This window comes from Lagopus leucura, unplaced genomic scaffold (genome assembly GCF_019238085.1).
Source record: "Lagopus leucura isolate 7727_CA_CO unplaced genomic scaffold, USGS_WTPT01 Super-Scaffold_100009, whole genome shotgun sequence".
In the NCBI taxonomy this organism is placed as follows: domain Eukaryota; kingdom Metazoa; phylum Chordata; class Aves; order Galliformes; family Phasianidae; genus Lagopus; species Lagopus leucura.
The window spans coordinates 8,290,470-8,308,929 of record NW_024962266.1 but is presented as its reverse complement, the minus strand read 5'-3'; positions in this window follow the sequence as shown (position 1 = coordinate 8,308,929).

The window sequence follows — 18,460 nt, the reverse complement described above, 5'->3', positions numbered from 1 at the left end:
ATAAATTGTTAGAGGCGCCCCTGCACTGCAGTAGCTTTTGCCGACCATAGTAGTACTCTGTATTTTTTTCTAATACACTCATGAGGCAGAGAAGGTCTGTTTTCCAAGAATCACACAGACGTGCTGCCATGACTAACAGACTTGAAATCATCCCTCTGTAACCCACGATACTGAATTCATCTCCCTTTCACAGGGTCGTTCCTGAAAATACACGTATCTACTGCACCAAAGTAGTACAGATGTCAGAGCACTATCACCAACACTCTTAAAACCATCTCATTCTATTTTAACTCATTCTGAAGGGCTAGAAACATACACTAACTAACATCAAACTGATCAGGCATTGTTTTTAATTAAAGGCTTGAATTTAGTAAGCCTGACCCAGACTACGAATTATGAGCCTCCTACTTCCAAGCTGTCTTCATATAAACACTGGCTGCCCATCCATAGCGCAATCTGAGCCAGTTCTGAACTTGTAAATTGCTCTCTACCACCTGACTCTAACAGGCTGCACAAAGCTGAGTCTAATTGCTCAATCAGGGGTGGAAACTATCAAAATTATTTCTCAACAAACCTATAATGTATCATGTTTAATTACAGCACGTTCATTTCTAAGCATATCATTGTACTGTTGGTGGACAGACTAATCCACCGTATATATAAAGAAGGCACTCTACTGCTTTTCGACTACTGCTGTCTAATCTTAATAAAATAACAATGTCTATAAATAATTAGATGTCAGAAGTAAGGGTACTGTTCTAGTTCTGCCCTTGTCTTTTTTTATTTGACTCAGTATTTCAAGAGAGAGTGATCCAATGGCCTCCAGTTCTGACCTTTATCAAGTATTCCCGAGTTCTGCAGCTCAGCTTTTCTAATCTTAGCTTGACTCCTCTTCAGTGACCCCCCTTCTTACAGACTTCCCAATTACCTCAATATTCACAGTATTCCCTAAAGCGCTACTACACGAAACACTATTATCTCTTATCTATTTTATCTATTAACCTTAGGAACACCAGCAAGCTATTACAGGCAATCACTGTGCTTAGAGAAAGAGAACAGAAAAGGGGCTGTGCTTTAAAGCTGCATGTGAAAATAGTTTGCATTTAGGCTCCATTTTGAATTTCTTCTGAAGGAAAATGAACTAGATATTTCAGAAGCAGAGCCAATGTATCTCAGTTAAGCCTTTCAGCTGTTTTGCATTCAAATGAAGTACTCATATTTTTTTAAAAGATGTTTCTACTTGCTTGCATTTTTTCCCACATGCTTTCTGCTACTTACTCCTCATGGAGAGCGCTTCAGAAGGCAAGTGCCACCTGGGGATAAAGATGTGCTCTAACTCAAGCCCCATAGCCTTCCACTCAGGTTGACTGTCAGGTTTCTCAGGTTGGTGATGCTATGCATCTGCTTGGGGATGGGAAGCAGAGAAGCAGAATGCTTTACAAGAAATAGACAGTTTGAGATTGAAGGAGCAGTCAGAACAGAACAGCATGAGACACTAATAGCATGAGACAGCAGTTAAAGCTGGAGGAGAGATCTGCAGGAGCAGAGATGATCTCCGCTTGCAGAACTAGTGAATTATTTACTTTCTAGACAAAAATTTTTGGTGTCTTCTGAAAACTGAAATTCAGAAATAGCATCTGAGAAGACAGCTGAGACCAGTCTTTCCCCCTCTCCGGTCATTTGTTTGGCTTTTTTAATTGCAGAATTGGCCTTGTGATCACACTGGGTAACAGTGTCGATTTCAGATGAAGGGGGAAATTATTTTTGTTTCACAAACAAATTCAAAGTATGAAATCTTGATCTTTCTGTTGTTACTCCTACTTTTTAAGAATGAACAAAAAATGCAATTTTCCATTTTTCCCAAAAGCTCCCAAGTCTTTTGAAAACTACTTCTGATTTTGAGTGGCAGAGGAGTAAAAAGACCTTTAAGCATGAGGAGAAAGAAGAATCCGTGGGGCTCCTCTGCACACACGGAATGAGATTTCAAAAGCACCATTCCCGTTCAATCTCCTTGAGTCACACGGCCCCAAAGTGCTCAGTATGATTCAGAGGTGCTGAAATTTCCAGGGAATAAATAGTAATAATAAACCCCAGGTATTTGGTGCTTTCCACATTTTACAGCTGTTGTTTAATCACAGAGCTAAATGTTCTCTTAAAGCTGAGCCCACAGCAAATTCTCCTCCCGACTCGATCTCAGCGCTAATTCCGTCTCTAATCAGTAGATGGCACCATGAATTCATCGTACAGGATGGAGACCAGAAAGAAGAAACATTTCATCCCACCAAAAGAGCATACACCCAATCTGACACACAAAGACCAGGAATTAAATTCGGAGGGTGCACCTTTCTCCTTATGTCACCCTTCCAAAAGAATAAAATCCATGCAGCATGCTGCGTTATGCACTGAGACACAAGCAGCAGCTGCGCCTAACGCATCCCCAGCTTGCCCTGTCACTGACCTACATTGCCTCGTGACTTCCTATGAGATTAAAAACAAGAAAGATAACCTTTTCTCCATCCTCCCTAGCTCTGAACAGCAGCATCACCAGAACAGGTCTCCCCTTGGCTGGAAGAAGTCAGGAACGACCACCTGCAAGAACAGAGACCAGCAGGCAGGGCTGGAGATCCAGCCCCACAGGTTGACCTCACCTGGGACTTCTGCTCTATGGGCAAAGCTCCATTAGCTCTGATACTGCAGCATTCCGTAAGCTAACCACAGCTTGTTGGTAACTGTAAGGTGGACTACAGAGAGGTGGAGAAAAGTTTACAAGCCACTTTTTGCCATGCAAACCGCAACACTTGTACCTGGAATTGTAGAGGCAGCCCCTACCACATTGTTCAGCAGTGCCCTTTGACTCCAAGGAGCACAACGTGAGGCCAGTCATTACCACCACAGCAGTGCCTGCCTGCCAGGAAGGCAAGCTCTGCTCAGAGGAGCAGCTCAGCCCACCTGGCTGTCCCCCTTCACTCCTGACCTGGCCAAATTCACCCTAACCAGTGTCATGGGACAACTGGTTTGCCAGCAGCACTTGCCTGGCACCTCCTCATGCTCACCCCGCTGCTGTAGGGCTGTCCATGCAGGTGCTCAGCATAGAGAAGCATGCACAGGAGTAAGTAAGAGACGCAAGATGTGCTCAGCCCCATCAAAAATCTACTGCCTCGAATGTGTGCCTTCTGTGCCCATACATATGAACAGTGAGTGTGAAAATCCTGTCCACCCATCTGTTACTTAAGGTTTCTCTCTTTTGCTACCTATTAGAACTTCTCCCTGTCTTGTCTGCAGCAGCACAAACCACATCAGTGAAATCTGTAGGATCAGTAACTAGTACGTGTGGACATCATCTAAGCACTGTAACAATAACTTCAATGCTATGGACCTCCAGCTCCATATATTCTGCTCTCAGTGAGCAGTAATAAAAACCTGCAGCAATTAGAAGCACTGCTCTGAGAAGCAATAGCTCTGTCACACAAAACACAGAAATACTGCCCACAGAGAAGAAGAGTTCAGACAACAGTCAAACCACGACATTTGAAGCGACATTTGAAGACAGAGCAAAGTAGCACAGGAGGGAAAAGAGAAGCCAAGCTCACACAGCATGGAGCCATCTGGTCTCAGGCCATGGAGGAGGTGCCATGCATCTATCCCCTTGGGGCTCACAAGCCTTTTCTCTACCTGGCCAACCCTCACTACTTTCCCAGACTACCTAGCAGACACGGCTCAGGAATTACCAGCACCATCAGCAGTGACACCACTGATTAAGCACGAGCAACACCAGCTTGGGTTTTGCCTCCAGTCAGCGCTCAGCAATGGCACAGCACAAAGGCCCCGCTTGTGGGGGGAGAAGGGCTGTCTGTTGCCTGTCCCTGGAGCAAGGTGCGAGGGGGCCTGACTGAGATGGCAGCAACTGCACTGTCAGAAGCCATAGTCTCCGGAAAAAGGCAGAACAGTGGAGATTAAATTACTGCACTGAATCAAAGAATGACTGTCCCCAGAGGCTGGGACAGTCCAGGCTTCCCTGCAACACCTGCTAGGGGCACGCAGAAGGGCCTGGAGCTGCCCCTGGGGAGCCCTGGCAGGCACAGGCCGAGGGGCAGCCTACAGACACAGCTGCAGGACAGCAGGGCCCACAGCCAGGCACTGGGCTGCACGCCCACTTCTCGGCCTGCTGTCATGGGCTGAAAAACAACCATGTGCCCTTTGGCTGCTTAGGGTGTGACCAACCCTTTCCTCAGGCTGCTTCTCCAGCTTACACAGACTAGTAAATTTTTTTTTTGCATGAGAAGGAGGCAATGAGGGACATGATTCTCACCTGAGAGACACAGCCTCAGCTGCAGCCTAAGCACCTGCATAGCCATATTTTCCACAGGCGAGGACAGAGCTGAGCCAGGGAAGGCTCAAGCCGCACAGCAAAGTTATGAAACAAAAACGACCTGCTTGAAAATCAGACTGAATTACAGCAATGTGCAACTTCTGCTCAGCTCAAACAAACAAAAACAAGGGTTAGCAACACACAGTGCAGTGACAGGGAGGAAGTGGCCAGCAACAATACCAACAAATTTATGCAATCACTCACATTTGTTATCAATATGAGACTGCTTCCCTGTAGACTTTCTTCCTAATCAGGCATCTATACAATTTTCTCTCAGCTTCAAGTTGGATAAAAGCTTTTCAAAGCTAGCTGTTTAAAAAGGGGAAAATATTCTCTTCAACATAGCTTTGGGAAAAAGTTATTTGTGTTTCAGTGTATTAGCAATATACCACTAGGAATTGCACTTAGCAAGAAAAGCTAGTGACCAAAATACGCATGTGGCTCCTTGTGGCTGCTGCTTCCAAAAGGGAAGCACAGGGCAGCAACCACTCTGCTGCCACCCCTGCATCCACCATGCTCCTTCCACAGCACACAGGCCTATAGCATCACTCTCTGGTTCTCAGAACTGCTGATATTCCTGATTTTATGTGCACCTGCAGCTGGCTGTTGTTTAGACAGCTTTTGTATTATTACAGGGGAGCCATGACTGAGCTTACCGTAAGCACTGCTGAGCAGCCCTTATAGAGCTAAGTATTTCTGGGAGAAATTAACTGGACATACGTAGAAATGCTATGGGTGGTTTTCTATTATATAATGTGGGTGGTTTTCTTGAAGAAAACAAGGCCAAATTAATCAGGTCTTCATTGCAATTTAGTGATCATCTCTGAAGATCAATAACACAAAACTCACACCTCTCTGCTTCACTCACCATTTGAAATTACACTCCTTTCGGGACTCCACAAGGCACAATGGGGAAATAAGTCAGCTGGCAGCAGATCCAAATGCAAGCGCATCCCACCATTCAGAGAAGATGGAAACAAATGTGCATACACCCAATGGTACAACAGAAATAATTATCTTCAAAGTTTGACCGGGCTGTAGCACAACCAGAGGTTGGAAATACACTCATGTGACTGAAGGAGTTATACCACAGGTGAGCCCCAGAGCCTAATGAATTCAACCTGAGAGGAAAAGACGTTTTCCAACTGTGTAACTACGGAGCTGCAGATAATCTTCAGGCTAACAAAATTCCACATTTCCTTGCAAAGAAGCATCAAACTCTTTAGATTTAACTTTGAGCTAATGTCAGTACTAACTTAGAAAATCCATAGCTGTGTAACAGCAATTCAAATTCAAAACTCAGAAGTGAAGAATATTATACTGACACAGTGCACATTATCAAATATTCCATATTAAACGGATCACAAATAATTACTAGATTTGTGTTGCCTTCCACCCCCCACCCCCCCTCCCCCTCAGTAGAGCTTTTCTGGTTTTGGTAATCTTTCATTAACAGGAAGGTTGAGAACCGTATGCCAATATATGCACTTGCACCATATTTCTTTAAATATGTTCCAGGAAATGCCATACTCATGAACTGCTCTGTAATGTAATCCTTCAGACTGGAGCAATTCATAAGATCTCCAGAACAAAAAAGCTTTTTTCAGCAGGTACAGTTAATCAGGAAGTGAGTACATGCCACATTAGCATCCCCTAAGGGTTTCTCATGCTCAGTGAGAGTATGGCCAGTTTGTTGTTTTGCTCAGAAAGCTGTCATAGGACAGACGTCCTCATTAGAGCTCCATTTTCACATTCTCTGGAGTTTGGAGCAGAAGCTTTGCCATCTCACCTCCGAGACCTTTATTGGCTGCACCCCAGGACAGGCTTGAAGGAAAACACTTGGCCCTACAGTCCAAAAAGTTCACAGTGTAAGAAGCAATTCACACTAAGGATAAACCGTGAAATGCATTCTTAAAAGTGTTTTATTATCATTTTCCACTCAAGCCTTGTGCAGGAGGTAGACATCCATCTTTGACATAAGGCTCCTTGTGCCACCATCAGTGTTAGAGCTCCAGAGACCCAACTGCAAATTGGTTTCCAAGATAATTTTAAGAATGGTTTAATAATTGGAAGAGGAAATATAATCTTCAAATCAAACAGCTAAATTTCTCAACCTTAAAGGTGATGCAGCAAGATTGGCTCTAATAGCACAGAAAGAACAAAATATCCTTGCACAGTGAAGCTGCACCAGTGGTCCAGCACCCACCGAAGTCACAGCTTTCTTCATGCTGACTTCATTAGGGAATGAGGCCCCAGGGGAGCCAGAACAGCAAGAGGCTGGGGCCGGTCTCCTCTCCCAGCACACCGCACACAGCATCACACACTGCAGCAGGTAGTGCACAAGGTCAACAGCACCCTTGCTGCAACACATAACACCCAGCACTCCATGATAAACTCAGGCTGCCTGACAGCTCCAGCTAATTGCTCATCAGGGTGTATTGACTCAGTACCATGGGTTTATGGACAGCATTAAGCTCCCAAAAAGCAGCAGTGAAAGGATGCATTTGTCCTAAATTTGGCACTTTCTTCTTTATGCTGGAGCAGACTACACAAGAGCAGGATGACAAGTTACATCAGGTTGGCATGGAAGGCAATAGCCTCTCCAAACACAGAGCCTTGTGCCTCCCTGGAGTCTGCCAGGTGTCAGCAGAACGCCACTGAAAGAGCAGAGCTGTTCCACCAGGGCTGCACCAGTGCTGTGTGGCTACACAAGTGGAGCCTGTATAGATATTCAGAAACAGTTCATCTCAAACTGCTTTTCTAACTCCAATGAAAAGAGAATATAAATACACTCACAACATACATAAGCAAACCTAATTTGTTTACACTTAGCAGATAAAGGTTTCTTAGTGTTTTTATTAAGCCTTTTTTTTTTTGTTTTAAACAATATGATTATTCATTGCTCACTTGCAGCAATGCAGAATTTATAGATCTTTTGTCATAGAAGGAAAATATTATCAAGTGACAATAGAGCAAAACTGCACTGACAAGAATGGAACAACTTTAGATTACTTGAGCAAACGACCCAGCCTCCAGGGTCTTCTATGATTTCAGACTGAAATGGACACATTGCAATCCTTATGCTGAAAGAGGACAGGTCTGATATAAAAAACACTGAAAATTACTGGTGGCTTATGCCTTTATACTAACTTTCATTTTAAAGTATATCATATGCATTTTCTTGGCCCAATTCATTAAACACTACACCCTACCATGCCCAGTGCAGCATGCATGACATTGAGCCTTGCAATGCTCTGTCTACGCAGCCTACAGCACCACAAATCCAAATTTAAATTCCTGGCACAGGAAGCAAGCCAGTGCTCTGAGATGTGTGTGATTACAGGGAGCCTATACTACTCTGCTTGTCTATGGGCTATAGGATAGATTTAATCATGTGGTTACATGGCTGTGACTGAACATTAAGCCTCTGCAGCCACACTGATGAAACTCCCTACCACTGAAATATTTGCAGATCAGTTTAAGTAGCTTTGAATGCAATATAATTATTACACTGGCATAATCATAAAAGGACATAATTATTTGTGAACGACATGTAAGAAGTTAAAGACTTCTCTGTAGATGCTAATAGTAATGTATCCCTAGCTATTTTTTTCCCCTCTGTTTCACTGTAGGCTGTGGGCTAACAAATGGAACACAGACAAAACAACCAGCATCTGGCTTTCACATGTTGAGTGACACCAGATAAGTCACTTCTTGTTCCCTTCGTGCCTGTTGGTAACACCAAGATTTTTTTCTGGCAAGAGAGGAGAAATGCCAGTTTCACAGTCAGTGTCTAATTTCACTGCTACACCCTGCCGTGTACCCTGCACAAATAGGTCTTCTTTTGCTCAGCATACCTGATCCTGACACTTGCAATAGGTTTGCATATTTAGAAACAACTAGCAAAACTGAGCTCTTTTCTGTGTGAATCTAACCAATGTAATTCTCCAGAGACAGGTGAGAAAGAATGAAGACACATTTGAATGAACTTCCTCTGAAGCCCCAGAGGAAGATCTCTCTTTTGTCACAACATGTTACAGAGCTGCAAAGATGCACTGTGGTGGCAGGACGTCTCAGATGTCCTTTGACCTTAGAACAGTATCTCAGCCTACTAGGTGAGTGGGACACACTGTCTACTATCTGGCTTAAACCTCCTTAAAGCATATTTGCTGGTAGGTGTTTCTGTCTCAAAAATCATGCTGCATATTGAAACACTCGCCACCACCTAGGGAGCTGTGCTGATGCTCTGGGACGTGGTGGGCTGCTGCAGAAACCTGTTTCACAGAGCACACCCCAACCAGTCACAGGGCCATGGGAGCCCACATGTTTCTGGAGACTCCAACCCAGCACCTACCACAGCTCCTCACGCCTGGTAAAGACCACAGGCAGCATAAAGGCTAAGCAGATAACAGCTTGACATAAACAACAGAAAGACGGTACCCTTTGAAACCCAGCATGCAAGTAAGGGAAAAAAAACCTAGTGCTCCCAAGGTAGTGGTGTGAGACAAATCAGTTTAAACACCAGCAATCTGCCTTAAAACTCCAGACTATACCTTAGGATGCTATTCTTCCCCTGAGGGTTTTTGAACAGAAAGAGTAAGTCATATTTAACAGAAAAAGTTTGCGTTCTTCTCCCCATAACTAGGACAGGCTATGTGATCCTGGAGGCCTCAAGAAGTCACTTTCTACTTCAGTTCATTGGTCAATATAACAGTCAGTGCACTCTGTATTATCATACATTTGCATTTTAACACAAGAAGTATTCTGAAATGTTGAAGTTAGCATCTCTCTCAGACACTCACAACTTAATAACATACAGGTGACACATGCTGCACACGTTCATTCTGCATAATCAAATGATCAATTCATGACCTTGCAGATACTAAAAAATGCACACATCTTGTGAACAAAAAAAATCCACCTTATCGACTTGCAAAAACAGCATTCATTATTCTCGCAGTATCTAAATGCACCTATGACAAGGGTTTGTCACACTGCAGTTTAAGAACCGAGGTAACTAACTTCATATCAGAGAAAGTGGAACAGATTACTCATACTTACCAACCTAAATAAATATGCAGTTCTTTGAAGGCACAGAAAACAAATTGAGACGTAAAACAGTACAATGGGAAAACAGATTGCACAAAGAGATGACAAAACCATACCAGATCAGTGTGACATGGCCACCTCACTGTTGGGGTGCCTGCTTGTGCTGCTTTCTCAAAATGTATTACAACTCCAGGAGTTGCTATGTATTTATCTTCTCACTAAATCCAAGCCTATCTGAAGGTGCCAGACAAGAAAGCTGCCCTTGCAACTTAAGGCTCAGGTTTCTCTGCTGCACCAAGAGACTTCCAGCCTCACCTTGGCAAACCTGTAAAATATTACGATGGGAAGTGCGTTATTTCAGGGCATGTGGATATCACAGCGCAGGCAGTCAGATAAATATCTGGAAAAGAGTCATCATCTGCAGCATCTGAACACAATTTTCCTTTAGGGTTTTTCAGCAGCTTATTTTAAACTTGCTGCTCTCTCCTTTTTTAATGTCTTGCTTAGAATCTCAGCAACAAACAGGGAGCAGCGTGGGTCATCCTGGCTGCATTTTAAGCTCCATTGCTACAAGTGGCTGTTCCAGGCATCAAGATAAGTAAGAGATGAAGGGAGGGCATGGTGCACTTTTTAGGCTTAGGTTGTCAGTGAAGCTGCTAAGCGTGACAGGTTTTTGGTTCAGGTACTAGTTTCTAGGAAACACTTTGGTAAACAACTTTGAAGTCAAAATGAAAAATTACAGCCCGAGTGCTTTTTATTTTTTGCTTTTATCCCGCGTACCTTCATGACTGCACTAGTCCATTTAAATGGCAAAGCAGTGCTGAATGCAAACAGCCTCCTTCTGCAGGCTGTCTCCACAGTTCAATTACCAGTGCTTTAACAGTGCTAATTAGCATTCCTCAGAGCTAGATCTCTTTGAGTGACAGGTAACCATGGAGAGTCACAGTCCTGTAGGTGATCAGCAAGAGTCTGACTTTTCTTTTTAATTAAAAATTAGAAATGCCTTAAACAAAAATAATAATTCACTGATTTATGCTATTATCCCAGGGTTGCCAAGCTGGTGAGAATAACAATAGCGTTGTAAAAATGAAACAATCTTTAAATGAATAGACAGGGACGACAGAAAGGGGAGCGGGTTTATTATCAGCAACAAGAGAATGTACTCGTAATGATGGTACAAAATAGTAGACACTTCTCCAGAGAGTTGGCATGGAGACCAGAAGTAGGACACTTCCCTGAATGTGGGATGGGATTGCCCCACTTTATTTTAGTTTTTAATAAGATAGATAGATAAATGCTGAGTTTGTAGCACAAATAGAAATTTCACAGGGATATGCTTTCAGAAAAACTTCACCATGAGCTACATTGAGAGATAATATTGCATCTGGTACATGTGAGAGCCAAGACTGGAAATTGAATTAGCCAGCTAATCAATTAGTGAAAATTGTTTTCAATGCAGCTATGCCATTTTCCACCCACTAATGATCTAACTCTTTCCAGAAATGGACTCTAGCAGCAAAACAAACAAACAAACAAACAAAAAAACTTAGTCATATATTTGAAATCTGCAGTGGGTCCAGCAGTGTTGACCCAACCTAATTGCAATATTATTCATCAACAAATAATGATGAAAATTTTAGGCTGAGCTTGCCAAAGATGGGAGGTGGGATATATGCACATCCACAATTATGAAATACCTTCCATGACCAAGTCATCTCAACACTTCTTAATTACCTGTAGACTCTTGATGACAGCGATCACCTGTCAGACAATAAAGGGATGACTGAGCAAAAATTGCTTAAACGATGGGCTCAGTTGAGAAAGATAACCACTGTTTGCCAGTATAATCAGGACTGTAAACTCTGAAGCATCAATTACTCCTTTAAGGAGATTATTTAAACCTCCCCTATATATTTTGTTTTCTATACACACACACACAAAAAGCTGAATCATTATGGCTTTGTCTATTATACATGTCTTTACATCTTTATGAAAGAACCCTTGGTAGGAAAATTTATATAGTATCTACATAGAAAGGAACTGAAGTAATTAACTGCCCCACAATAGTACTATTTTCCTTTAAAATCAGAACGGTAACCAAAAAGAGTTGATTTCTACAAATTTGTGGAGAAACATTTTCAAAAACAAATTGCAATTTAACACATCCGAGTTAGATTCTCATCTTACCATTTTTAAACGTACAGAACTCACTAGTAACATCAGTATCTAATTTTCAGCTCATTTGCTAGATGTTTAAGCTTACAAATTGATAACAAAAAAAAAAAATCTATTTATGGTTGACAGGATGGGCACGTAGCCAGGGCTCATCACTTTTTTTGTGAAGTCTATAATACAGGCAAATAAAGGGAAAAAAAAAAAGATTTTTTAAGAAAAGCGTCTCTGCACGGATCTGATATTATCTTTGTTTTCTACAATATTTATTACAACATCAACCAACAAGAGATGCTTTTTTTTTTTTTTCCAACTGCACTGACTGTCCTGAACTTGTTATTTTGGAAGGAGAAGTTCTGCAGGCAAAAGAATCAGGGAGCTGCCTTTGTGCCATCAGGAGATCGATCAGTGACCCAGTTTCTGCAAGGAAGCTTCTCAGCAGAGCTGGGATGACTGAGCTCATTCTGCCTCAGCCTGCCTTGACGGCTCTCGGTAGATGTGCTTCGATTCTACACTAGTTACCTATGTACATGTTGTTTTTGTTGCTGATGTTGAGTTTTTTTTTTTTCTTTAAGGTCGTCATCTTCTTATTACCTTCATATTTCAAGGCAATAATAAACCAAAATCAATAAAATCATTCAGAATTAAAGTCTGCCTTCAAGACCATATTCCTCACCTTGTTTTCTGCTTTCCTTCATCTCTACTGCAAGCAAGAGAAAGAAATGGCTTACGCAGCAATGGCACAGGAAAACAAGTTCAACAATCTCTGAAGTAGTAACACTCTTGTCCTTGTTCATGGAATTAAACTCTATTCTTACGGATCTGCTAAACTATTGCTTAGTTAAACAGAACCTGGATTTCAGCAACTACAGAAATCACACCCCTGCCAGCAAGTTCTAAATTTGAAGATCAAAAAGCATGCAGTGTTGAGAGAAATAACCTTCTCCAAGTCTAAAGAACTTTCTACAAAAGGATTTCATTATTTTAAAGAAAATTAAACATCTTCAGTATTACTGCGTCCATTAACACAGTTTCTATCCTGCTCACTTCCCTCACGTAAATAACTACATCTCAGAAAGATTAGGTTTTCAACTATTAGTTATCCTCTAATCCTCTATCCATCCTTAGTTGTCTCAAGAATACTTTGCCTACATGTTGGCAAACTGTTAAAATATAATCTCTAAGAAGATACGATCCAGCTTTTACAGGATCAAATCCCATTCAAACAATGAAACAAGCTCCTGGATAACTCCTAGCTGAGGGATGCAGCCTGCTAACAATGGAGCTGATAAATTCCCCTACAAACAGCTACCAGAATTTCTCAGCCAAGTCTCCTGATAGGACAGCCTCAGTGGCTTGCCCTCTTACAGCACAGTAAGAAGTGTTGCTAGCTGTAATCTCTTGATTTCTTGTTCAAAATCTTTGACGAGATCACGATTGCTCTCATCCTTCCTGAAATCAATATAAGCAATCAGACTGCCTTCAATAGAACATGTACCAAGACTTAAATCTGCTCCTTTTACCAATTCAGTGATTGATTTTGTCAGATATTTCAGTGTTAGTAAATATTTATAAAATTTCAGAGTTTTATGTAAGCTATTATTTCTCCTCTTCCCTGATAGGAACCCTCTGGCTACGAAACTGAGTTTTTTCTGAAACCACACTCTGCTACTTTTCTTTCAACTCTTACCTTAAAAACACTTAACTTAAAACTTAAAAACTTAAAAAAACTTAACTTAAAGTCAGCTTAAAAACACAACTAACCTCAGCCCAGACTGGTCTGCCCATTAGTCTACTTGTAGGCAGGCATCCAATTGTCAAAAAAACACTTCCTTTTTTTTCTTTTCCTCCTTCTTCCATTAAGGGATGCCCAAGTCTTCACCTGCATTAGACTGTGGAGAAGGCTCCCAAAGCAGGTGCCCTCACAGGTGGCAATTCACACAGCACCCCATCCCTGCTGGAAAGCTCATTTGGCTTTCATCATTTCTTCACTGTTTTGAAACATTTACCATTTGATACAGCTCATTTTCTGAATCACAATACTGAGAGTAGTATAAATCTGCTGTTTAGAGTCCCTCTGGATGAGTGGATAATTATATAGCTGAAAACATTCCCTTCAAGATAAAAAGCAAAACGTACTGAAACATTCAATTATTTAAGTGAAAAAAATTGCTTCAGTGAAAAACAGCGCATGACAAAAAAAAAAAAAAAAAACTAATAGGGAGCTACACACAGGTTTGTGGTTTACCACTGTTTACACAGCATGCGATTCCAAGCAGCATCTTTCTTCCCACACGTGGGGCCATGAGCCCAGCACGCAGAGCTGCACCAGTCAGTCCCCATCCCACAGTGCTGGCTGGCTGCCACACACCAGGGCAACTCTGCCACTTGCTGAAAGCAGTTTGGCTGCCGGGATCCAAAGAGCATAACTGGCACATATACCTAGGCCCCTCAGGCTCAGCACTGAGCCATGCACCAGAATGGTCATCTCTTAACCTATGTTACACTGAGCGATACTTCCCTTAGCCTCAGGAGCATCTCAGAAGCAGATCTGCTGTGGGTGCAAAGCAATGGATTCACCTTGATCTCAACACAGATGCAACATGAGAGGCCACAAGCGAAGCGTGGCACTCTCTGTTATTCACCTTGCTACTAAAATTCAGGTTAGGCCAATCTTTGAATTCTTTGAATGGTCACAAAGGTGACCAACAGAATGGATTAATGATCCACTCTTAGGCTCCTTTGTGAACACATGCACATCAGCTGTGCTGCGTTTTAGTGGCTGTTAAAACACACAGCAGGATGAAAGGAAGCAATACAAGTTAGACGTTCACAAAATAACTTCTCTCTCTCTTTTTGAAAGAAGTTCTTGGAAAAGCTGCTCTCCTATGCAGCGGCCCTACCTAGCTCAGCTACTTCCTTAAGACTCAGCATTACAACAGGAAATTACCATGCCGCCCAACGTCTGTGCTGCATCTCAACACTCATAAGAATGGAACAGGTGTTCCTAATGACAGAAAGCATATTGAGCAGTTTCCTTCAGCAGCAAAGAGTACAAAACACATGTGAAAGCCTGTAACAAGTAGGACATCCTTCTTTTTTTCTACCAAAAAACCAATTATTCACAAATAAATGAGAGCTTCACAAGTTCACATATGGAATACTCACACAAGTAGCTGTGTACATACCACAAGAATTTCAAGTGCACAGAGGCTAAACCTGACTTCCAGTGATGTTAAAAAGGTGTTTGCTACTTATTTCAATGGGCCATAAGTGATTTGATATTCAGGAGAATGGAAAAGAATGTTTTTCTCTCTCACATACCAACGGAGCATCCTGCAAAGAAAGGATGTATTGCTTTGTTCCAGCTAAAGGGAAATAGTTAATGTGTGAATAAGCATCATCTAAATGGAAAGATCCTCGCTGACTTCTCCAGGCTTCTGATCAAGCCTCAAAAGAGCAGCTATTTCTCTCTGATAAAGCAAGGAATCAATGCCGTCTCCCAGCGGTACTCTAAATAATTCAATATTTTGTCTCAGATCATTTCCTAAGACAAACGATGAGGCTGTTGTTTAAGCGGGCAATCCCCCGAAGTGACAGCCCTTGCCACACTCAGCCACATCCCACCTCCCGTGCTGCACACAGCCAGTGTCCACACGACCCCCAGGAGCTGAGGGCCCGCTCGCCCTACTCAGCACTGCATGTGGTGCGTTCCTCCCCCCGTGGGCTGAGGGACACACAGGGACTGGGCTACATCTAAAGAAATGTCTGCACTGTGACATTTCTTTTTAGAAGCAAATTTTGTTTTTCTCTGCTTGAAATCACTCTTTTCTCCTATTTGCATGACTCATTTTGGTGGGTGCAAACAGGCAACAGCTGCAATGCTGATTGTGTTATTTACCTACAGCCAAGGGTACTCTCACTATTCTGCTATGTGGATGTTTTATAGAGCAAAACACAGCACGGAAATATCTTGTTTTTGAGCTCTTTTGTTTCACATGAAAAACGAATTTTTAAGAAGCAGAGCAGCATTACACTGAGGAAGCATCCTCCAGACTGAAGCAAAACCTTGCTCATTTTCCCTGCCATGATCAGGTGGCTTTCTGCTCATTTATCCCTGGCTACTGCACACTGGAGGTTGCTATGAGCTGCATATGGACAGCTAAAGCATGAGCTGCTGTTTTGGCACCACCACTACATCTCAGAAACACCCAGCCCTGCTTGTGGCCTCATTGGCTTTCAGCCACTGCAGAATACCAGGGATGCATTCTGCCCATTTGCACCAAAGGACAACAATTTGCAATAAGCCTTTTTAAGGGTAGGGGGAAGAAAATGTGCTTCTTCACTCCCACCAGGCAGCTCCGCAGCCCCAGCTGCAGTTGGTGCGACTCTCCCATCCCTCTCACTTCTGATTGAGTTGCAGCCACAGGGAGCACCTCGCAGCAGCACCTCTGTTGAGTGCAGACGTAGCAGTTCCAGCACAGCCGCTCCCTTCCATTCCCAGCACAGCCTCATCTTTCCTCATTATCTATGCAGAAATACTCACCAATATCAAACACGCTCCTATTTCCAGGAGGCAGGCACAAGCAGGTCTCCCACCTTCGTTTGCTGCCTTTCCCCTGAGCAGCATTACGGAGATCATCACCTCCTTCTAAGAGCAGGCAGAACCTCGTGTGCCAGTCCCAAGACCTCCTCTTGCTCCTCCACAAATCCTAGAGATCTCCCTACAAAGAGCAGGGCCCGGCTCCCACCGGCAGCTAGTCCCCAAGGGCAGAAAGCACATGGCTCAGCACTACCACAGACAGACAAAGGTCTTTTCTTCCATTCAAGTATTTCAGCATTTGAGATTATATTTGCTAAACTCAGCTGATACTCAGACAAAAAGACTCAGAATATTTCTGACTTTTCCTTGACAAAAAGTGCTCTTTGGTTTTCGAAAGGTATCAGAACATTCAGGAATAAGGAAAGTTGAAGACAAAAAATAACAGCCAACACCAACCAGAAACTTAGTCTGAGAAAAAATTATCACTAGAAAGATGAACATGCCAGGAATTTCCATTGTTACTTTTGCATAATGGTCAACTGAATCACCTGCATTTCTGGACAAGGCTCCCCACAAGGCAGTGGCACACTGCTAGCTTTGTCATTGCTTCCTGCAAGAACTCTCCCAAACCTTCCAGCTCCAATTCCTCCTCCCAAGCCAATTTTTCATTAAACAATGTATCACACTACCAAGGGGTATTTGGCAAAGTACCACCTTTAGCACTGACAGGACAAAAAAGATAAATCACTCTGATTTGCTGCATATATCTATGAAGATGACTTAATATTTAACATCACTCACTTGAATGGCCATAACAATGCTTCAGGAGTTCACTCTACAACTAAAGCAACAATGTGAATTCCTTGTTTTAATTAGCATTACATTAATTTATTGTAATAGAAATGCTCAGATCCCACAGGGAGCACACTTACCGGGGATGACATCGCATACAGCTCTCAGCCTCATCATGCCCAGGCTGGGGGATGCTCAGCAGCCGGGTGCTTCTCCCCAAGCCAGCCCCACACGGGCACTCACAGTGCTGCCCATGCCAGTGCAGCTCTGCCATCGGGTCCCACGCAGGCAGGAGCCGTGCACGGGTCCTTGGATTACATGCTTGCTGTCGCTGCCTCCATAACTTTTCAGAAGCTGGAGGAGCCTTTGCAATTTAATTGGTGCTGACACCTTTTGAAGCAATGCCCGGAGGCGCAAGGTCATTGTCTGCTCTTCCCTGCCTTTCTGGGGCTGCCTGCATTCGGCTGCCCTGCAGCCCGCCGTGCTGCGCTGGCCCCTGCACTCTACATTCATGTTTGTGCTTGTACCGCATCCCCTTACAAGGACCCTTGTTAAACGCCCAGCAGGCAGCACTGAATAGAGATTTTGACTATCTGGGATTTGAAGGCCTCTAGCAATAACAGAGAAAGCCCTGAGCACACAAAAGTATCCCAGTAGCAGTGGGGCGTTAACGTAATCACGCATTTATACCACGGGACCTCAGGACCACGCTCCTCACAGTTGATTCACCAGCTATTAAGTGCTGGTAATTAGGTGGTTTCCCGTGACTTCTCTTTCCTGGGATTCACCAGTTATTCTCTTCCATATGTCCCTTTTTCCCAGAGCAGTTCTATATCCTCTCACGTGCAACAAGCCGGGCAGATGGCACCATGTGCCAGGTTCAGAGCAGCCAAAGCCCAATCAAGGCAAGTGAAAAGGTTTGGCATGGCATTCCTGGAGCTGCCTGGGAAACCTGGATTTCATAAATCTGTTGGGCTCCCCTGGCCACATGATGGCAATCGCACTTCTCCAGGCTCAGCCCCTAAGCACACTCGTAGGGAAAACGGATGGAATCACGTATTCATCCAGCACAGAAGGCAGCCACTGTCAGCACTATGGAACCATCTCCCACAGTCAACCACAAGAATCACCCAAGTATGGAATATAAAGAGCATTCTGCATGCTGACAAAGCCACGCTCAGCATGAATAAAGGTCTCACCTTTCTTAATGCACTTCAAAATCCTTTTTCCATCATTCCAAATGCTTTTCCTCTGGCACAGCAGATGGATCTTCCTGGAAGTACTTCAAAGTCAAACAACGTGGGGAAAACAAGCCTTCAGGCACGCTGCTGAGGCCAGGCTGGCCTGGGTACAGACACGGCAGAGTTACACAGAAACTACCATTGATGACAGGTATGTTGTTCCAGTGAGCTTAATGCAAATAATGCCCAGAAGAGCTTTCAGCCAGAACAAGTTCTCGCAGCACAGCAGGCTGTGCCAGGCTTCCTTTCAGATGGCATAGAAAAAGATCACCTGCAGAATAGGAATATCCTGAG